This window comes from Echiichthys vipera, assembly GCF_963691815.1.
Source record: "Echiichthys vipera genome assembly, chromosome: X".
NCBI classification, from domain to species: Eukaryota; Metazoa; Chordata; class Actinopteri; order Perciformes; family Trachinidae; genus Echiichthys; species Echiichthys vipera.
In genome coordinates this window covers 7,994,106-8,014,549 of record NC_139825.1, presented here as the reverse complement: position 1 = coordinate 8,014,549, position 20,444 = coordinate 7,994,106, and positions in this window count along the sequence as shown.

Here is a 20,444-nt window from a genome sequence, read left to right as displayed (position 1 = left end):
AGCTCATGAGCAAAGTAAGAGATGATTCCGGACAGTATGGTATATAGTTTGTTGTAAGTCTATATGTGCGTTGTTCCCATGTGCGTCTCTTTTTGTCTTTCCCTCTCTACCCCATCTGTGTGTGTGTGTGTGCGTGTGTGTTCGACAGCTGTGGAAACAGGAGAGTGTGTAAAGGCTTTGTTTTAGCTCAAGGTCCAATCAACAGTACTATCCTCCCTTTCCTATGCGCTGAGGGAAGAGGGAGCATAAGATAATATAGGGAGAGATTGTTTTTAAAAGCAATAAATAACTAGAAACAAAATAAAGTAATTCAGTCGGTAGGGTGAAAACTCCGCTTGTGAAAACTCCCACAGGAATATATATATATGTATACTCATATGACCACTGCATGTACGATATGTAAAGCACCAATTAATAAGGTAAAGTTACTGTCGAAAATAAATAAATATATAGATCTGTAAAAACCTATCTTAACTCATAAATATATATATGTAGATCCATAAACTGGATTCTAGAAAATCTTTGGACGGGTAAAAATGGGTTAATCAAGGACCAACCCACTTTTAACAAGGATGTTTGCATTGGAATGAATGTTGCAGGCCTGTGTGTGTGCGTATGTGTGTGTGTGCGTGTGAGACATGTTTTGACTGACCAGATGACCAATTGAGATACTGTATGTGCCTTGGCAAACTGCTATCAGCAGGTTGAGCAGCTGGCTTTCATGGTTCCGAGTAAAATATGTTAATATGACTCACCTGTGATCCAAATTGAGAGGGAAAAAAAGCAAAATAGAATTGTTACATACATGCTGTGAATCAAACAAATGAAGTTTTGTGGACATTATCATTTTGACAATTGAAATTCAAAAGTTGGGTGTGGCTACAAAGGCCAATCGCCATTTTGGAACAGTGGCGCAGAAGAAAATCGGAAATAGGTGTGGTTGTGCTATCAATCACCATTTTAAATTTGGAGGCCCGCCATTTCAAAACCTGGTCGCCATTTTGAATCAAACATTGTGCAGTTTAAATTCTTGGTACACGTCACTTTTGCAAGGAGTGGTTTGGCAGACCGCCAGACAGGAGGGGGGTGCAACAGATAGCACCAGCTGAGAGGAACTAGCAGTTAACTATAGGCCCTAGTAGCATAGCTACCAGAAAGGCTAAGCTAAGTGTTAGCATTTACGATTGATTGCAGCTATTACCATAGACTAGTTTAGCATAACTAGCATAGCTAATGCTAATCTAAATAGCATTGAGCTAAAAACTAGCATATCAATTTTGACTGTGGCTATTGCCATAGACTAGCTTAGCATAACTCACATAGCTAATGCTAAGCTCATTAGCATTGAGAAAAAATAGCATATAAAAATTAGACTGTGGGTATTGCCATAACCTAGCTTAGCATTACCAATATAGCTAAAGCTAAACTAGCTAGCACTAAAGCTAAAGAGTTAACGGTTCAATTGATTTCAATATCACTAAAGATGAACTTAGCATAACCAAGGTAAGCTAGGCCCAAACTTACTACCAGTAAAACATAGAAATAGCACCCTCAGAGGAACAATAACGCACATAATTGACACGCCAGTGCGACTCTAGACGGACCTTAACTAAGCGAGATGGGGCCAACTCAAAGCAAACGCGACGAAGGCGTAGCCCTAAGCCCAAATCTCCAGTACATGAACTAAACTACGGTGAATCTTGAGTTGACCAATTCAAATTTTGGGCCACTGAGTGCGGTTTTCCCAATGCAGGCAGTTTTAGTCTCAGACAATTGGATTCTGAAAAGGAACCTCAGGCAGAAGGAGAAAGATGACAGCAAAAAAGCAAAACGGTGAAACGGTCGAGATTTAAACTTCAAAACCCAGAGGTATACTCTACATCCCACTTCACTGCACCACACGGAAAGATAATGATTAATAATGTCACTGACATACCAGAACTGAATCGTGTGCCACCGCAACTGTGGGCACAACACCTGCACAATGTAGGTTTGCTAAATTAAAAAAAAAAGCCAAACCTGTTGTAATCACCCCAAAATCCTCTTATAGGCCCTAACAGCGACAATATCCATTACGTAAAGAGGCTGTGGCGGGCAGCAAACCGGTGGTTGAGGCCCTCCCCAGGGCAGGCATCATCGTCCCCTGTGAGAACTCACCCGTCCGCACGCCAATATGTCCGGTGAAAAAAAAAACCGGCCTCCATGTACGCCAGACGAGTGAAGGTTTGTCCAGACTTGCAGGTGGTAAATGCGGCAATCCATGCACGTGCCCCGCAGTAACAAATCCTCATACAATTCTTTCACAAGTTCCACCTGAAAGTAAGTGGCTTTCTTTAGCATCCCCATACACCCCGACAGCCAATATTGGTTTGCATTCACATTTTAAGGTAACGCATCAAGTTTAAATGACTGTGTCAGGGGCTGTCGGAGTCTCCAACCATCCTCAACGCTACTCAGCGTAAGAATTTATAGTCCTTAATCCTACCACAAAACAGCGCATTGCTGGCATATGCGGATGATTTAATGATTTGCTCTCCTACACAGGAGGCTTGCGTCGCTGACACGCTAGCCTTGCTAACACACATTATATCGCAAGAGGGGAAAATACTTAACCAAAAGTGCATCTCTGCCATCCAAGAAATCCCAAAACCAATCACAAAAAAACAGGTTATGAGTTTTCTTGGCATGTCATCATACTGTAGACAGTGGATCCCTGATTATGCAAGCATCGAGGCACCTTTGGCAGCCATTGTTCATGGTCATGGTCTAGCAGCACGGGACAAAGTCGCTCGGACACCCGATGCAGAAAAAACATTCCACGATCTAAAGCTAGCTCTACAGACACCACCCACTCTGGGCCTCCCAGATTGCACAAACCATTGATAAAAAGGGACACTACATGACCTCTGTCTTACTGCAGGATTAGGGGGGGCAAAAAAAAAACTAACAAAAAAACGGTTGGATACTTCTCATTCAAACTAGACCCTGTGGCAGCCGGTCTCCCAGCCTGCCTTAGAGCAGGCAGCTGCGGAGAGGCAGTCATAGCTTCCTGCGACATTGTCGGCTACTCTCCACTAATCTTGTTAGTCCCACATGCAGTCTCTATGATTCTGTTAGAGAAAAGACCTCACATCCGTCATCCGCAAGATGGTTAAAATACAACACCATTCTGCTCGAACTGCCCAATATCACTGTACGGCGCTGCACTGTACTCAATACTGCCACGTTGCTCCCTACTGCTGAGGATGGGAAGCCCCATGAATGTGTGGCTATTATTAATGAAATCTGTTCCCCCAGACCTGATCTTCGCGAAACACCACTCACCAACCCCGACATGGAGCTTTTTGTAGACGGCTCCGCATCAAGTGACAGGCCATAACCAATCAGGTTTTTCAGTCAGCATACACAAAACACTTTTGGCAGAACCTCTCCCGTCTAACTATTCAGCACAAGCCGCTGAGCTTGTGGCCATGGCTGAAGCATGCAAATTGGCTAGAGGTAAGACTGTCACTATTTTCACATATAGCAGATATGCATGGGGGGTTGGCCAATCGTTTGGACAAATTTGGGCAAATCAAGATTTTCTCACTGCATCTGGCAAACCCATCGCCCATCACAAATTGGTCACTTTCTTCCTTGATGCTTTGCTGTTGCCACATCACATCGCCATGTGTAATAGAAGGACATAGACATAAAACAGACTATGTCTCACTAGGAAATGCCCGTGCTGATGCTGCAACCAAGGTCGCAGCTAAACAACCGCTGATAACATAGCTTGCTATCACTTCCAGCCCGCTGTAACACCCTACGTAGACTTACAAGAGTTGCAGAACAGAGCCACACCAAAAGAGAAATGGGCGTGGAAGCAAGCTGGCAGTGTGATGAAACAAAACGTTTGGTATGGGCCTAATGACAAGCCCTGTTTGTCAGACTATTTGTTTCACCATTACGCTAAATTGACGCGTGGTCTCGAAAGGGGGGATGACACGTGATATCCAAAGACATTGGATCACACGTGATATTTAAAGAAATTGGTTCACAAAAGAGTTTCTCACTATACAAAATTAATGCGTGATCTCTGCAACAAACAATGCAGGCAGAGGCATTAGGGTCAGACAGAGCGCCCATCCCCCAGCAGCGAGACCTTTTGAACACTTACAAATGGACTTCATAGAACTAACACCATGTGAGGGAAAGGAATTTTGCCTCGTCATGGCCGACATGTTCTCAAAGTATGTAGAGGCTTTTCCCACTTCAAAGCAAGATGCGTCAACAGTGGCAAAAGCCTTACTAACACAGATACTTATAAGCAATTCCCTGAGACAGGGTGTTGTGAAGATGAGATGCTGCAATATTGTACACATCTAACCTCTTTTCTCTCTGATATTCACAAGCAGGTGAATAGCTGGATCCAGGTGAATGGGTAGCGGTCCAAGATCTGAGAAGGAAATATTGGCGATCAAGAAGGTGGAACGGGCCCTACCAGGTGCTGCTCGTCACAGAAACAGCAGTAAAGGTCGCAGAGAGGGCCATCTGGATCCAAGCCAGCCACTGCAAAAGAGTCATAGAGCCATCAGACGACGCCCTCGTACAGACAGATCCGAGGGAACCAGATGGCATTGATCTTCCAAGGCCAGCCACTCCAGGGGGGGTGAGACGCCACCTGGACCTGTTGCCGGCTCAACACCTCCTACTACTCCTGCTGCTGAAAGAGTCCTACTCCAGCCTTGCAGATCAAAACAGACAGGAACTACACATCCTGGACATCGCCCCGGCCACCCGACTGGAGCAGAATGCCTGGTAACGAGCTGTGGCTCTAACGGCCAGGCTGACGACGAATGACAGAATATTTGAAACTCTGGAGGTCATGATGGCTTTAACCAAGCCAGTGCAGTCGGCGGACCAAACCATCGCCGGCCTCGCTCCCTGGTTGGGGGTTCTGAACATCAGTGCAGTTAACTACGAGGGATCGACAGTCAGATTCAGAAATGTCACAACTACACTGAGTAAGATGCATCATTCAGTGATGACGACAAACCCCACGGCAACGAGGAGCTGAGTGCTTTGTAAGAGTGTGCCTTTTGCAACTAGAGAGTGAGCGCCACGTGCAACAGCGCATGGAATGCTGCCTACACTAACCCTGAGTGCAAGAACGTGGGCCCTTGCCTGGGCAGACTGAACCACACACACACCCACAAAAGCAGGCTGACTTGATAACTACAGACTCAAAATTAAAGCAGACTGACTGGATAACTTCTGAATCAAACTTAAAGCAGACTGACTTAATAACTTCAAAATCAAACTTAGCACACTGACTTGATAACTTCAGAATAAACTTAAAGCAGACTGACTTGATAACTTCTTAATCAAAATTAAAGCATACTGACTTGATAACTTCAAACTTAAAGCAGACTTACTTGATGACTTCAAAATCCAACTAAAAGCAGACGGACTTGATCATTTCAAAATCCAACTTGAAGCAGATTGACTTAATAACTTCAAAATCAAACTTAAAGCAGACTGACTTGATAACATAAAAATCAAACTAAAGCAGATGACTTGACGACTTCAGAATCAAACTTAAAGCAGACTGTCTTAGTAACTTCAAACTTAAAGCAGACTGACTTGATAACTACAAAATCAAACTTAAAGCAGACTGACTTGATGACTTTGAACTTAAAGCAGACTGACTTGACAACTTCAGAATCAAACTTAAAGCAGACTGACTTGATAACTTCAAACTTAAAGCAAACTTACTTGATAACCTCAAAATGACTGACTTGATAACTTCAAAATCAAACTTAAAGCAGACTTACTTGATAACTTCAAAATCAAACTTAAAGCAAACTTACTTGATAACCTCAAAATGACTGACTTGATAACTTCAAAATCAAACTTAAAGCAGATTGACTTGATAACTAAATAATCAAACTTAAAGCACACTTACTTGATAATCTCAAAATGACTGACTTGATAACTTCAAAACACAAACTTTAACCAGACTCACTTGATAACTTTAAAATCAAACTTAAAGCAGACTGACTTGATTATTTCGAAATCAAACTTAAAGCAGACTGACTTGATTCTTTCAAAATCACACTCAAAGCAGATTGACTTACTAACTTCAAAATCAAACTTAAATCAGATTGACTTAATAACTTCAAAATCAAACTTAAAGCAGACTGACTTGACAACTTCAGAATCAAACTTAAAGCAGACTGTCTTGATAACTTTAAACTTAAAGCAAACTGACTTGATAACTTCAAAATCAAACTTAAAGCAGACTGACTTGATGACTTCGAACTTAAAGCAGACTGACTTGACAACTTCAGAATCAAACTTAAAGCAGACTGACTTGATAACTTCAAACTTAAAACAGACTGACTTGACAACTTCACAATCAAACTTAAAGCAGACTCACTTGATAACTTCAAAATCAAACTTTAAGCAGACTTACTTGATAATCTCAAAATGACTGACTTGATGACTTCAAAACACAAACTTTAACAAGACGTACTTGATAATTTCAAAATCAAACTAAGGCAGACTGACCTGATAACTTCAGAATCAAACTTAAAGCAGACTTACTTGATAATTTCAAAATCAAACTAAGGCAGACTGACTTGATAATTTCAAAATCCAACTTAAAGCAGATTGACTTAATGACTTCAAAATCAAACTTAAAGCAGACTGACATGATAACGTAAAAATCAAATGAAGCAGATTGACTTGATGACATGAAAATCAAACTAAAGCAGACTGACTTGATAACTTCAGAATCAAACTTAAAGAAGACTGACTTGACAACTTCAAAATCAAACTTAAGCAGACTGACATGATAACTTCTGAATCAAACTTAAAGCAGACTGACTTGATAACTTCAAAATCAAGCTTAAAGCAGATTGACTCAATAACTTAAAAATCAAACTTAAAGTAGACTGACTTGATAACTTCGTTATCAAACTTAAAGCAGACTGACTTGATAACTTCAAAAAAGCCTCAATGCAGACTGACTTGATAACTTCAAACTTAAAGCAGACTGACTTGATAACTTCAAAAAACACAAACTTAAAGCAGACTTACTTGATAACTTTAAAATCAAACTTAAAGCAGACTGACTTGATAACTTCAAAATCAAACTAAAGCAGACTGACTTGATAACTTCAGAATCAAACTTAAAGAAGACTGACTTGATAACTTCGAACTTAAAGCAGACTGACTTGATAACTTCAAAATCAAACTTAAAGCAGACTGACATGAAAACGTCAAAATTAAAGTAGACTGACTTGATAACTTTAGAATCAAACTTAAAGCAGACTTACTGATAATCTCAAAATGACTGACTTGATAACTTCAAAATCAAACTTAAAGCAGACTGACATGATAACGTCAAAATCAAACTTAAAGCAGACTGACTTGATAATTTCAAAATCAAACTAAAGCAGACTGACTTGATAACTTCTGAATCAAACTTAAAGCAGACTGACTTGATAACTTCAAACTTATAGCGGACTGACTTTATAAATTCCTAATCAAACTTCAAGCAGACTGACTTGACAACTTCAGAATCAAACTCAAAGTAGACTTACTTGATAACTTCAAAATCAAAGTTAAAGCAGACTGACTTGATAGCTTCATTATCAAACTTAAAGTAGACTGACTTGATAACTTCAAAATAGCCTCAATGCAGACTGACTTGATAACTTCAAACTTAAAGCAGACTGACATGATAACGTAAAAATCAAATGAAGCAGATTGACTTGATGACATAAAAATCAAACTAAAGCAGACTGACTTGATAACTTCAGAATCAAACTTAAAGAAGACTGACTTGACAACTTCAAAATCAAACTTAAGCAGACTGACATGATAACTTCTGAATCAAACTTAAAGCAGACTGACTTGATAACTTCAAAATCAAGCTTAAAGCAGATTGACTCAATAACTTAAAAATCAAACTTAAAGTAGACTGACTTGATAACTTCGTTATCAAACTTAAAGCAGACTGACTTGATAACTTCAAAAAAGCCTCAATGCAGACTGACTTGATAACTTCAAACTTAAAGCAGACTGACTTGATAACTTCAAAAAACACAAACTTAAAGCAGACTTACTTGATAACTTTAAAATCAAACTTAAAGCAGACTGACTTGATAACTTCAAAATCAAACTAAAGCAGACTGACTTGATAACTTCAGAATCAAACTTAAAGAAGACTGACTTGATAACTTCGAACTTAAAGCAGACTGACTTGATAACTTCAAAATCAAACTTAAAGCAGACTGACATGAAAACGTCAAAATTAAAGTAGACTGACTTGATAACTTTAGAATCAAACTTAAAGCAGACTTACTGATAATCTCAAAATGACTGACTTGATAACTTCAAAATCAAACTTAAAGCAGACTGACATGATAACGTCAAAATCAAACTTAAAGCAGACTGACTTGATAATTTCAAAATCAAACTAAAGCAGACTGACTTGATAACTTCTGAATCAAACTTAAAGCAGACTGACTTGATAACTTCAAACTTATAGCGGACTGACTTTATAAATTCCTAATCAAACTTCAAGCAGACTGACTTGACAACTTCAGAATCAAACTCAAAGTAGACTTACTTGATAACTTCAAAATCAAAGTTAAAGCAGACTGACATGATAACTTCAAAATCAAACTTAAAGCAGATTGTCTTAATAACTTCAAAATCAAACTCAAAGCAGACTGACTTGATAACTTAAAAATCAAACTAAAGCAGACTGACTTGATAACTTCAGAATCAAACTTAAAGAAGACTGACTTGACAACTTCAAAATCAATCTTAAGCAGACTGACATGATAAATTCTGAATCAAACTTAAAGCAGACTGACTTGATAACTTCAAACTTAAAGCAGACTGACTTGATAACTTCAAACTTAAAGCAGACTGACTCAATAACTTAAAAATCAAACTTAAAGTGGACTGATTTGATAACTTAAAAATCAAACTTAAAGCAGACTGACATAATGACATCAAAATCAAACTTAAAGCAGACTGACTTGACGACTTAAAAATCAAACTAAAGCATACTGACTTGATAACTTCAATATCAAACTTAAAGCAGACTGAATTGATAACATAAAAATCAAACTAAAGCAGACTGACTTGATAACTTCAAAATCAAACTTAAAGCAGATTGTCTTAATAACTTCAAAATCAAACTCAAAGCAGACTGACTTGATAACTTAAAAATCAAACTTAAAGTAGACTGACTTGATAACTTCAAAATCAAACTTAAAGCAGACTGACATGATAACTTCAAAATCAAACTTAAAGCAGACTGACTTGATAGCTTCATTATCAAACTTAAAGTAGACTGACTTGATAACTTCAAAATAGCCTCAATGCAGACTGACTTGATAACTTCAAACTTAAAGCAGACTGACTTGATAACTTCAAAATCAAACTTAAAGCAGACTGACTTGATAACTTCAAAATCAAACTAAAGCAGACTGACTTGATAACTTCAGAATCAAACTTAAAGCAGACTGACTTGACAACTTCAGAATCAAACTTAAAGCAGACTGACATGATAACGTCAAAATCAAAATTAAAGTAGACTGACTGGATAACTTCTGAATCAAAATTAAAGCAGATTGACTTGATAACTATAAAATCAAACTCAAAGCAGACTTACTTGATAATCTCAAAATGACTGACTTGATAACTTCAAAATCAAACTTAAAGCAGACTGACATAATAACGTCAAAATCAAACTTAAAGCAGACTGACTTGATAACTTCAAAATCAAACTAAAGCAGACTGACTTGATAACTTCTGAATCAAACTTAAAGCAGACTGACTTGATAACTTCAAACTTATAGCGGACTGACTTTATAAATTCCTAATCAAACTTCAAGCAGACTGACTTGACAACTTCAGAATCAAACTCAAAGTAGACTTACTTGATAACTTCAAAATCAAAGTTAAAGCAGACTGACATGATAACTTCAAAATCAAACTTAAAGCAGATTGTCTTAATAACTTCAAAATCAAACTCAAAGCAGACTGACTTGATAACTTAAAAATCAAACTAAAGCAGACTGACTTGATAACTTCAGAATCAAACTTAAAGAAGACTGACTTGACAACTTCAAAATCAATCTTAAGCAGACTGACATGATAAATTCTGAATCAAACTTAAAGCAGACTGACTTGATAACTTCAAACTTAAAGCAGACTGACTCAATAACTTAAAAATCAAACTTAAAGTGGACTGATTTGATAACTTAAAAATCAAACTTAAAGCAGACTGACATAATGACATCAAAATCAAACTTAAAGCAGACTGACTTGACGACTTAAAAATCAAACTAAAGCATACTGACTTGATAACTTCAATATCAAACTTAAAGCAGACTGAATTGATAACATAAAAATCAAACTAAAGCAGACTGACTTGATAACTTCAAAATCAAGCTTAAAGCAGATTGACTCAATAACTTAAAAATCAAACTTAAAGTAGACTGACTTGATAACTTCAAAATCAAACTTAAAGCAGACTGACATGATAACTTCAAAATCAAACTTAAAGCAGACTGACTTGATAACTTCATTATCAAACTTAAAGTAGACTGACTTGATAACTTCAAAATAGCCTCAATGCAGACTGACTTGATAACTTCAAACTTAAAGCAGACTGACTTGATAACTTCAAAATCAAACTTAAAGCAGACTGACTTGATAACTTCAAAATCAAACTAAAGCAGACTGACTTGATAACTTCAGAATCAAACTTAAAGAAGACTGACTTGATAACTTCGAACTTAAAGCAGACTGACTTGACAACTTCAGAATCAAACTTAAAGAAGACTGACATGATAACGTCAAAATCAAAATTAAAGTAGACTGACTGGATAACTTCTGAATCAAAATTAAAGCAGATTGACTTGATAACTATAAAATCAAACTTAAAGCAGACTTACTTGATAATCTCAAAATGACTGACTTGATAACTTCAAAATCAAACTTAAAGCAGACTGACATGATAACGTCAAAATCAAACTTAAAGCAGACTGACTTGATAACTTCAAAATCAAACTAAAGCAGACTGACTTGATAACTTCTGAATCAAACTTAAAGCAGACTGACTTGATAACTTCAAACTTATAGCGGACTGACTTTATAAATTCCTAATCAAACTTCAAGCAGACTGACTTGACAACTTCAGAATCAAACTCAAAGTAGACTTACATGATAACTTCAAAATCAAAGTTAAAGCAGACTGACATGATAACTTCAAAATCAAACTTAAAGCAGATTGTCTTAATAACTTCAAAATCAAACTCAAAGCAGACTGACTTGATAACTTAAAAATCAAACTAAAGCAGACTGACTTGATAACTTCAGAATCAAACTTAAAGAAGACTGACTTGACAACTTCAAAATCAATCTTAAGCAGACTGACATGATAACTTCTGAATCAAACTTAAAGCAGACTGACTTGATAACTTCAAACTTAAAGCAGACTGACTTGATAACTTCAAAATCAAACTTAAAGCAGACTGACTTGATAACTTCAAAATCAAACTAAAGCAGACTGACTTGATAACTTCAGAATCAAACTTAAAGAAGACTGACTTGATAACTTCGAACTTAAAGCAGACTGACTTGACAACTTCAGAATCAAACTTAAAGCAGACTGACATGATAACGTCAAAATCAAAATTAAAGTAGACTGACTGGATAACTTCTGAATCAAAATTAAAGCAGATTGACTTGATAACTATAAAATCAAACTTAAAGCAGACTTACTTGATAATCTCAAAATGACTGACTTGATAACTTCAAAATCAAACTTAAAGCAGACTGACATGATAACATCAAAATCAAACTTAAAGCAGACTGACTTGATAACTTCAAAATCAAACTAAAGCAGACTGACTTGATAACTTCTGAATCAAACTTAAAGCAGACTGACTTGATAACTTCAAACTTATAGCGGACTGACTTTATAAATTCCTAATCAAACTTCAAGCAGACTGACTTGACAACTTCAGAATCAAACTCAAAGTAGACTTACTTGATAACTTCAAAATCAAAGTTAAAGCAGACTGACATGATAACTTCAAAATCAAACTTAAAGCAGATTGTCTTAATACCTTCAAAATCAAACTCAAAGCAGACTGACTTGATAACTTAAAAATCAAACTAAAGCAGACTGACTTGATAACTTCAGAATCAAACTTAAGGAAGACTGACTTGACAACTTCAAAATCAATCTTAACCAGACTGACATGATAACTTCTGAATCAAACTTAAAGCAGACTGACTTGATAACTTCAAACTTAAAGCAGACTGACTCAATAACTTAAAAATCAAACTTAAAGTGGACTGATTTGATAACTTAAAAATCAAACTCAAAGCAGACTGACTTGATATCTTCAAAATCAAACTTAAAGCAGACTGACTTGATAACTTCGAACTTAAAGCAGACTGACTTGATATCTTCAAAATCAAACTTAAAGCAGACTGACTTGATAACTTCAAACTTAAAGCAGACTGACTTGATTAACTCAAAATCCAACTCAAAGCAGATTGACTTATTTACTTCAAAATCTAACTTAAAGCAGACTGACTTGATAACGTAAAAATCAAACTAGAGCAGACTGACATGATAACTTCAAAATCAAACTTAAAGCAGATTGTCTTAATAACTTCAAAATCAAACTCAAAGCAGACTGACTTGATAACTTAAAAATCAAACTTAAAGTAGACTGACTTGATAACTTCAAAATCAAACTTAAAGCAGACTGACATGATAACTTCAAAATCAAACTTAAAGCAGACTGACTTGATAGCTTCATTATCAAACTTAAAGTAGACTGACTTGATAACTTCAAAATAGCCTCAATGCAGACTGACTTGATAACTTCAAACTTAAAGCAGACTGACTTGATAACTTCAAAATCAAACTTAAAGCAGACTGACTTAATAACTTCAAAATCAAACTAAAGCAGACTGACTTGATAACTTCAGAATCAAACTTAAAGCAGACTGACTTGACAACTTCAGAATCAAACTTAAAGCAGACTGACATGATAACGTCAAAATCAAAATTAAAGTAGACTGACTGGATAACTTCTGAATCAAAATTAAAGCAGATTGACTTGATAACTATAAAATCAAACTCAAAGCAGACTTACTTGATAATCTCAAAATGACTGACTTGATAACTTCAAAATCAAACTTAAAGCAGACTGACATGATAACGTCAAAATCAAACTTAAAGCAGACTGACTTGATAACTTCAAAATCAAACTAAAGCAGACTGACTTGATAACTTCTGAATCAAACTTAAAGCAGACTGACTTGATAACTTCAAACTTATAGCGGACTGACTTTATAAATTCCTAATCAAACTTCAAGCAGACTGACTTGACAACTTCAGAATCAAACTCAAAGTAGACTTACTTGATAACTTCAAAATCAAAGTTAAAGCAGACTGACATGATAACTTCAAAATCAAACTTAAAGCAGATTGTCTTAATAACTTCAAAATCAAACTCAAAGCAGACTGACTTGATAACTTAAAAATCAAACTAAAGCAGACTGACTTGATAACTTCAAAATCAATCTTAAGCAGACTGACTTGATAACTTCAAACTTAAAGCAGACTGACTTGATAACTTCAAACTTAAAGCAGACTGACTCAATAACTTAAAAATCAAACTTAAAGTGGACTGATTTGATAACTTAAAAATCAAACTTAAAGCAGACTGACATAATGACATCAAAATCAAACTTAAAGCAGACTGACTTGACGACTTAAAAATCAAATTAAAGCATACTGACTTGATAACTTCAATATCAAACTTAAAGCAGACTGAATTGATAACATAAAAATCAAACTAAAGCAGACTGACTTGATAACTTCTGAATCAAACTTAAAGCAGACTGACTTGATAACTTCAAAATCAAGCTTAAAGCAGATTGACTCAATAACTTAAAAATCAAACTTAAAGTAGACTGACTTGATAACTTCAAAATCAAACTTAAAGCAGACTGACATGATAACTTCAAAATCAAACTTAAAGCAGACTGACTTGATAACTTCATTATCAAACTTAAAGTAGACTGACTTGATAACTTCAAACTTAAAGCAGACTGACTTGATAACTTCAAAATCAAACTTAAAGCAGACTGACTTGATAACTTCAAAATCAAACTAAAGCAGACTGACTTGACAACTTCAGAATCAAACTTAAAGAAGACTGACATGATAACGTCAAAATCAAAATTAAAGTAGACTGACTGGATAACTTCTGAATAAAAATTAAAGCAGATTGACTTGATAACTATAAAATCAAACTTAAAGCAGACTTACTTGATAATCTCAAAATGACTGACTTGATAACTTCAAAATCAAACTTAAAGCAGACTGACTTGATATCTTCAAAATCAAACTTAAAGCAGACTGACTTGATAACTTCAAACTTAAAGCAGACTGACTTGATTAACTCAAAATCCAACTCAAAGCAGATTGACTTATTTACTTCAAAATCTAACTTAAAGCAGACTGACTTGATAACGTAAAAATCAAACTAGAGCAGACTGACATGATAACTTCAAAATCAAACTTAAAGCAGATTGTCTTAATAACTTCAAAATCAAACTCAAAGCAGACTGACTTGATAACTTAAAAATCAAACTTAAAGTAGACTGACTTGATAACTTCAAAATCAAACTTAAAGCAGACTGACATGATAACTTCAAAATCAAACTTAAAGCAGACTGACTTGATAGCTTCATTATCAAACTTAAAGTAGACTGACTTGATAACTTCAAAATAGCCTCAATGCAGACTGACTTGATAACTTCAAACTTAAAGCAGACTGACTTGATAACTTCAAAATCAAACTTAAAGCAGACTGACTTAATAACTTCAAAATCAAACTAAAGCAGACTGACTTGATAACTTCAGAATCAAACTTAAAGCAGACTGACTTGACAACTTCAGAATCAAACTTAAAGCAGACTGACATGATAACGTCAAAATCAAAATTAAAGTAGACTGACTGGATAACTTCTGAATCAAAATTAAAGCAGATTGACTTGATAACTATAAAATCAAACTCAAAGCAGACTTACTTGATAATCTCAAAATGACTGACTTGATAACTTCAAAATCAAACTTAAAGCAGACTGACATGATAACGTCAAAATCAAACTTAAAGCAGACTGACTTGATAACTTCAAAATCAAACTAAAGCAGACTGACTTGATAACTTCTGAATCAAACTTAAAGCAGACTGACTTGATAACTTCAAACTTATAGCGGACTGACTTTATAAATTCCTAATCAAACTTCAAGCAGACTGACTTGACAACTTCAGAATCAAACTCAAAGTAGACTTACTTGATAACTTCAAAATCAAAGTTAAAGCAGACTGACATGATAACTTCAAAATCAAACTTAAAGCAGATTGTCTTAATAACTTCAAAATCAAACTCAAAGCAGACTGACTTGATAACTTAAAAATCAAACTAAAGCAGACTGACTTGATAACTTCAAAATCAATCTTAAGCAGACTGACATGATAAATTCTGAATCAAACTTAAAGCAGACTGACTTGATAACTTCAAACTTAAAGCAGACTGACTTGATAACTTCAAACTTAAAGCAGACTGACTCAATAACTTAAAAATCAAACTTAAAGTGGACTGATTTGATAACTTAAAAATCAAACTTAAAGCAGACTGACATAATGACATCAAAATCAAACTTAAAGCAGACTGACTTGACGACTTAAAAATCAAATTAAAGCATACTGACTTGATAACTTCAATATCAAACTTAAAGCAGACTGAATTGATAACATAAAAATCAAACTAAAGCAGACTGACTTGATAACTTCTGAATCAAACTTAAAGCAGACTGACTTGATAACTTCAAAATCAAGCTTAAAGCAGATTGACTCAATAACTTAAAAATCAAACTTAAAGTAGACTGACTTGATAACTTCAAAATCAAACTTAAAGCAGACTGACTTGATAACTTCATTATCAAACTTAAAGTAGACTGACTTGATAACTTCAAAATAGCCTCAATGCAGACTGACTTGATAACTTCAAACTTAAAGCAGACTGACTTGATAACTTCAAAATCAAACTTAAAGCAGACTGACTTGATAACTTCAAAATCAAACTAAAGCAGACTGACTTGACAACTTCAGAATCAAACTTAAAGAAGACTGACATGATAACGTCAAAATCAAAATTAAAGTAGACTGACTGGATAACTTCTGAATAAAAATTAAAGCAGATTGACTTGATAACTATAAAATCAAACTTAAAGCAGACTTACTTGATAATCTCAAAATGACTGACTTGATAACTTCAAAATCAAACTTAAAGCAGACTGACATGATAACGTCAAAATCAAACTTAAAGCAGACTGACTTGATAACTTCAAAATCAAACTAAAGCAGACTGACTTGATAACTTCTGAATCAAACTTAAAGCAGACTGACTTGATAACTTCAAACTTATAGCGGACTGACTTTATAAATTCCTAATCAAACTCCAAGCAGACTGACTTGACAACTTCAGAATCAAACTCAAAGTAGACTTACTTGATAACTTCAAAATCAAAGTTAAAGCAGACTGACATGATAACTTCAAAATCAAACTTAAAGCAGATTGTCTTAATAACTTCAAAATCAAACTCAAAGCAGACTGACTTGATAACTTAAAAATCAAACTAAAGCAGACTGACTTGATAACTTCAGAATCAAACTTAAAGAAGACTGACTTGACAACTTCAAAATCAATCTTAAGCAGACTGACATGATAACTTCTGAATCAAACTTAAAGCAGACTGACTTGATAACTTCAAACTTAAAGCAGACTGACTTGATAACTTCAAAATCAAACTTAAAGCAGACTGACTTGATAACTTCAAAATCAAACTAAAGCAGACTGACTTGATAACTTCAGAATCAAACTTAAAGAAGACTGACTTGATAACTTCGAACTTAAAGCAGACTGACTTGACAACTTCAGAATCAAACTTAAAGCAGACTGACATGATAACGTCAAAATCAAAATTAAAGTAGACTGACTGGATAACTTCTGAATCAAAATTAAAGCAGATTGACTTGATAACTATAAAATCAAACTTAAAGCAGACTAACTTGATAATCTCAAAATGACTGACTTGATAACTTCAAAATCAAACTTAAAGCAGACTGACATGATAACGTCAAAATCAAACTTAAAGCAGACTGACTTGATAACTTCAAAATCAAACTAAAGCAGACTGACTTGATAACTTCTGAATCAAACTTAAAGCAGACTGACTTGATAACTTCAAACTTATAGCGGACTGACTTTATAAATTCCTAATCAAACTTCAAGCAGACTGACTTGACAACTTCAGAATCAAACTCAAAGTAGACTTACTTGATAACTTCAAAATCAAAGTTAAAGCAGACTGACATGATAACTTCAAAATCAAACTTAAAGCAGATTGTCTTAATAACTTCAAAATCAAACTCAAAGCAGACTGACTTGATTACTTCAAAATCAAACTCAAAGCAGACTGACTTGATAACTTCAAAATCAAACTTAAATCAGACTGACTTGACAACTTCAGAATCAAACTTAAAGCAGACTGTCTTGATAACTTTAAACTTAAAGCAAACTGACTTGATAACTTCAAAATCAAACTTAAAGCAGACTAACTTGATGACTTCGAACTTAAAGCAGACTGACTTGACAACTTCAGAATCAAACTTAAAGCAGACTGACTTGATAACTTCAAACTTAAAACAGACTGACTTGATGACTTCGAACTTAAAGCAGACTGACTTGACAACTTCAGAATCAAACTTAAAGCAGACTGACTTGACAACTTCAGAATCAAACTTAAAGCAGACTGTCTTGATAACTTTAAACTTAAAGCAAACTGACTTGATAACTTCAAAATCAAACTTAAAGCAGACTGACTTGATGACTTCGAACTTAAAGCAGACTGACTTGACAACTTCAGAATCAAACTTAAAGCAGACTGACTTGATAACTTCAAACTTAAAACAGACTGACTTGACAACTTCACAATCAAACTTAAAGCAGACTCACTTGATAACTTCAAAATCAAACTTTAAGCAGACTTACTTGATAATCTCAAAATGACTGACTTGATGACTTCAAAACACAAACTTTAACAAGACTTACTTGATAATTTCAAAATCAAGCTAAGGCAGACTGACCTGATAACTTCAGAATCAAACTTAAAGCAGACTTACTTGATAATTTCAAAATCAAACTAAGGCAGACTGACTTGATAATTTCAAAATCCAACTTAAAGCAGATTGACTTAATGACTTCAAAATCAAACTTAAAGCAGACTGACATGATAACGTAAAAATCAAATGAAGCAGATTGACTTGATGACATAAAAATCAAACTAAAGCAGACTGACTTGATAACTTCAGAATCAAACTTAAAGAAGACTGACTTGACAACTTCAAAATCAAACTTAAGCAGACTGACATGATAACTTCTGAATCAAACTTAAAGCAGACTGACTTGATAACTTCAAAATCAAGCTTAAAGTATGGTAGAACAATGTATTATAAAAATAGAAAGGTCTACAAGAAGGAGTCAGCAGAGAGGTCTCACAGCAATCAAGGAGAATTTATTGAATCAAGGTTTGATACACTCATCACAGAGTTCCGAGATTCACCATACCAAAATTACAAGTGTCTCTTAACAGAACTTCCCGTCTTAACAAAGCTGGCAACACCTACACGCCCCGTCTGATCTTCCCAATACACACTCAGTACATTTACAATCAGTGGCGCCTACTTGGTGTCCAGACGTCATCATGCCCAAATACAGTTCAATTGTTTTCTAAACAGAATGTGTGATTATCAGGCCTCTGTCCCCAGTACACGGTGACCTCGGCCTGTTATTCACTTTCTCAATCACATTTTCTTCCACATATCCCTCCTGTGAGGGTTTTAACCCTCATTAAAGTGTTATCGTTAGAAATCAATTCGCCATCCGCGGCTCATGCAGGTGAAAAACCTCCGGCCTTCATTTCGTCATCATGTAATCATTCTTGATCATCTCATCATTCTGTGGAGGAGAAAAGTCCTGCATAGTCCCCATGGCCTCTGTTTTGACATACATAGATAATGGGCGACTGCGCTTGGCGCGAGCAACGGCTGCATTGATTTCTTCACGTTAACCTTTTAGCATCTGATTCGAGTTAACCAATAATACAACATTTGAAAAAGAGATTATACAAATCTAAGTTAATAAACTGTAGATAATCACTGAAATCATGATATAGTGTTATTACCTGTAAAACTTCCAACTGAAATCATCAAGTGTGGTGTAAGCCTGAGCAACTGTGGATTAGCGCTTGCCTGCGTTGTGCAGTTGTGTCAAATCATAACATGAAATTAGAGTATATATGTGTCTATATCTGAAAATGAATCATAATCTTTAATTATCGTAAAACTATCAACTGAGTTATAAATGTAGTGTAAGCCTGAGCAACTTTAGACTAGCGCTTGCCTGCGTTGTGCAGTTGTGTTAAATCATGTTTTGATTAAAATAAAAATGAATCTTAACCTAACTGACTATAGTTGTTGTTAAATCATGTTTTGATTAGAATAAAAATGAATGAATGAAAACACTAAACAATGAATGGAAATTAATCTTAATCTAAATGATTATAATGACTTACTTTGCTGACTCTCAACTATGCAGATCATCCGCTGTGATCTGGTGATTATAACCATCTAATCCCGGTGTGTGTGATTACATCTACCATACCATATCCCTCCTGAAGTCACTATATGTGATTTACCTTGATTGTCTTATTACCATAAAACCTGTAACTACTATCTAGTGTATGGTTATGATGTAACCTCTATAATGCGACTTACACTCTAATATTGGATAGCATACATATATGAAATACATGAACATTCTTGTACAGTCTTAAACAATAACGGAATAATACGTAGGTTAATATGTGTCGGCATCGCCCATCATCAGTCCTGGAAGTCGCTGACTCCGCCAATACCAAGATTCAGTGGTGCGATATTTCAGCGTGAGAGGATGTCTCATGGCACAGTCCTGATGAGCTCTCTCTCAGTTGGTTTGTGTCCATTTCACCATCCTCCTTACTGCTCCGAAAAAGAAAAACAAAGAATCAGAAACCGTGTAGCCATTCCAGAGTTCATCTGCCCTGGGTAATGGTTCAGTTAACCAACTCCAGTTGAGCCATTTGTAGTCTTGTGTCTTCCACTCCCCGCTTATACAACATTCCCAGGATCCACCTTTTCAGTATGGGTATGATGCAACAGTGTAGGGATGCTACAATAATTAACACGATGAAAATGATCGCAATAGCTTTTAAACATAACGCTCCCCACTCTCCGGCTATT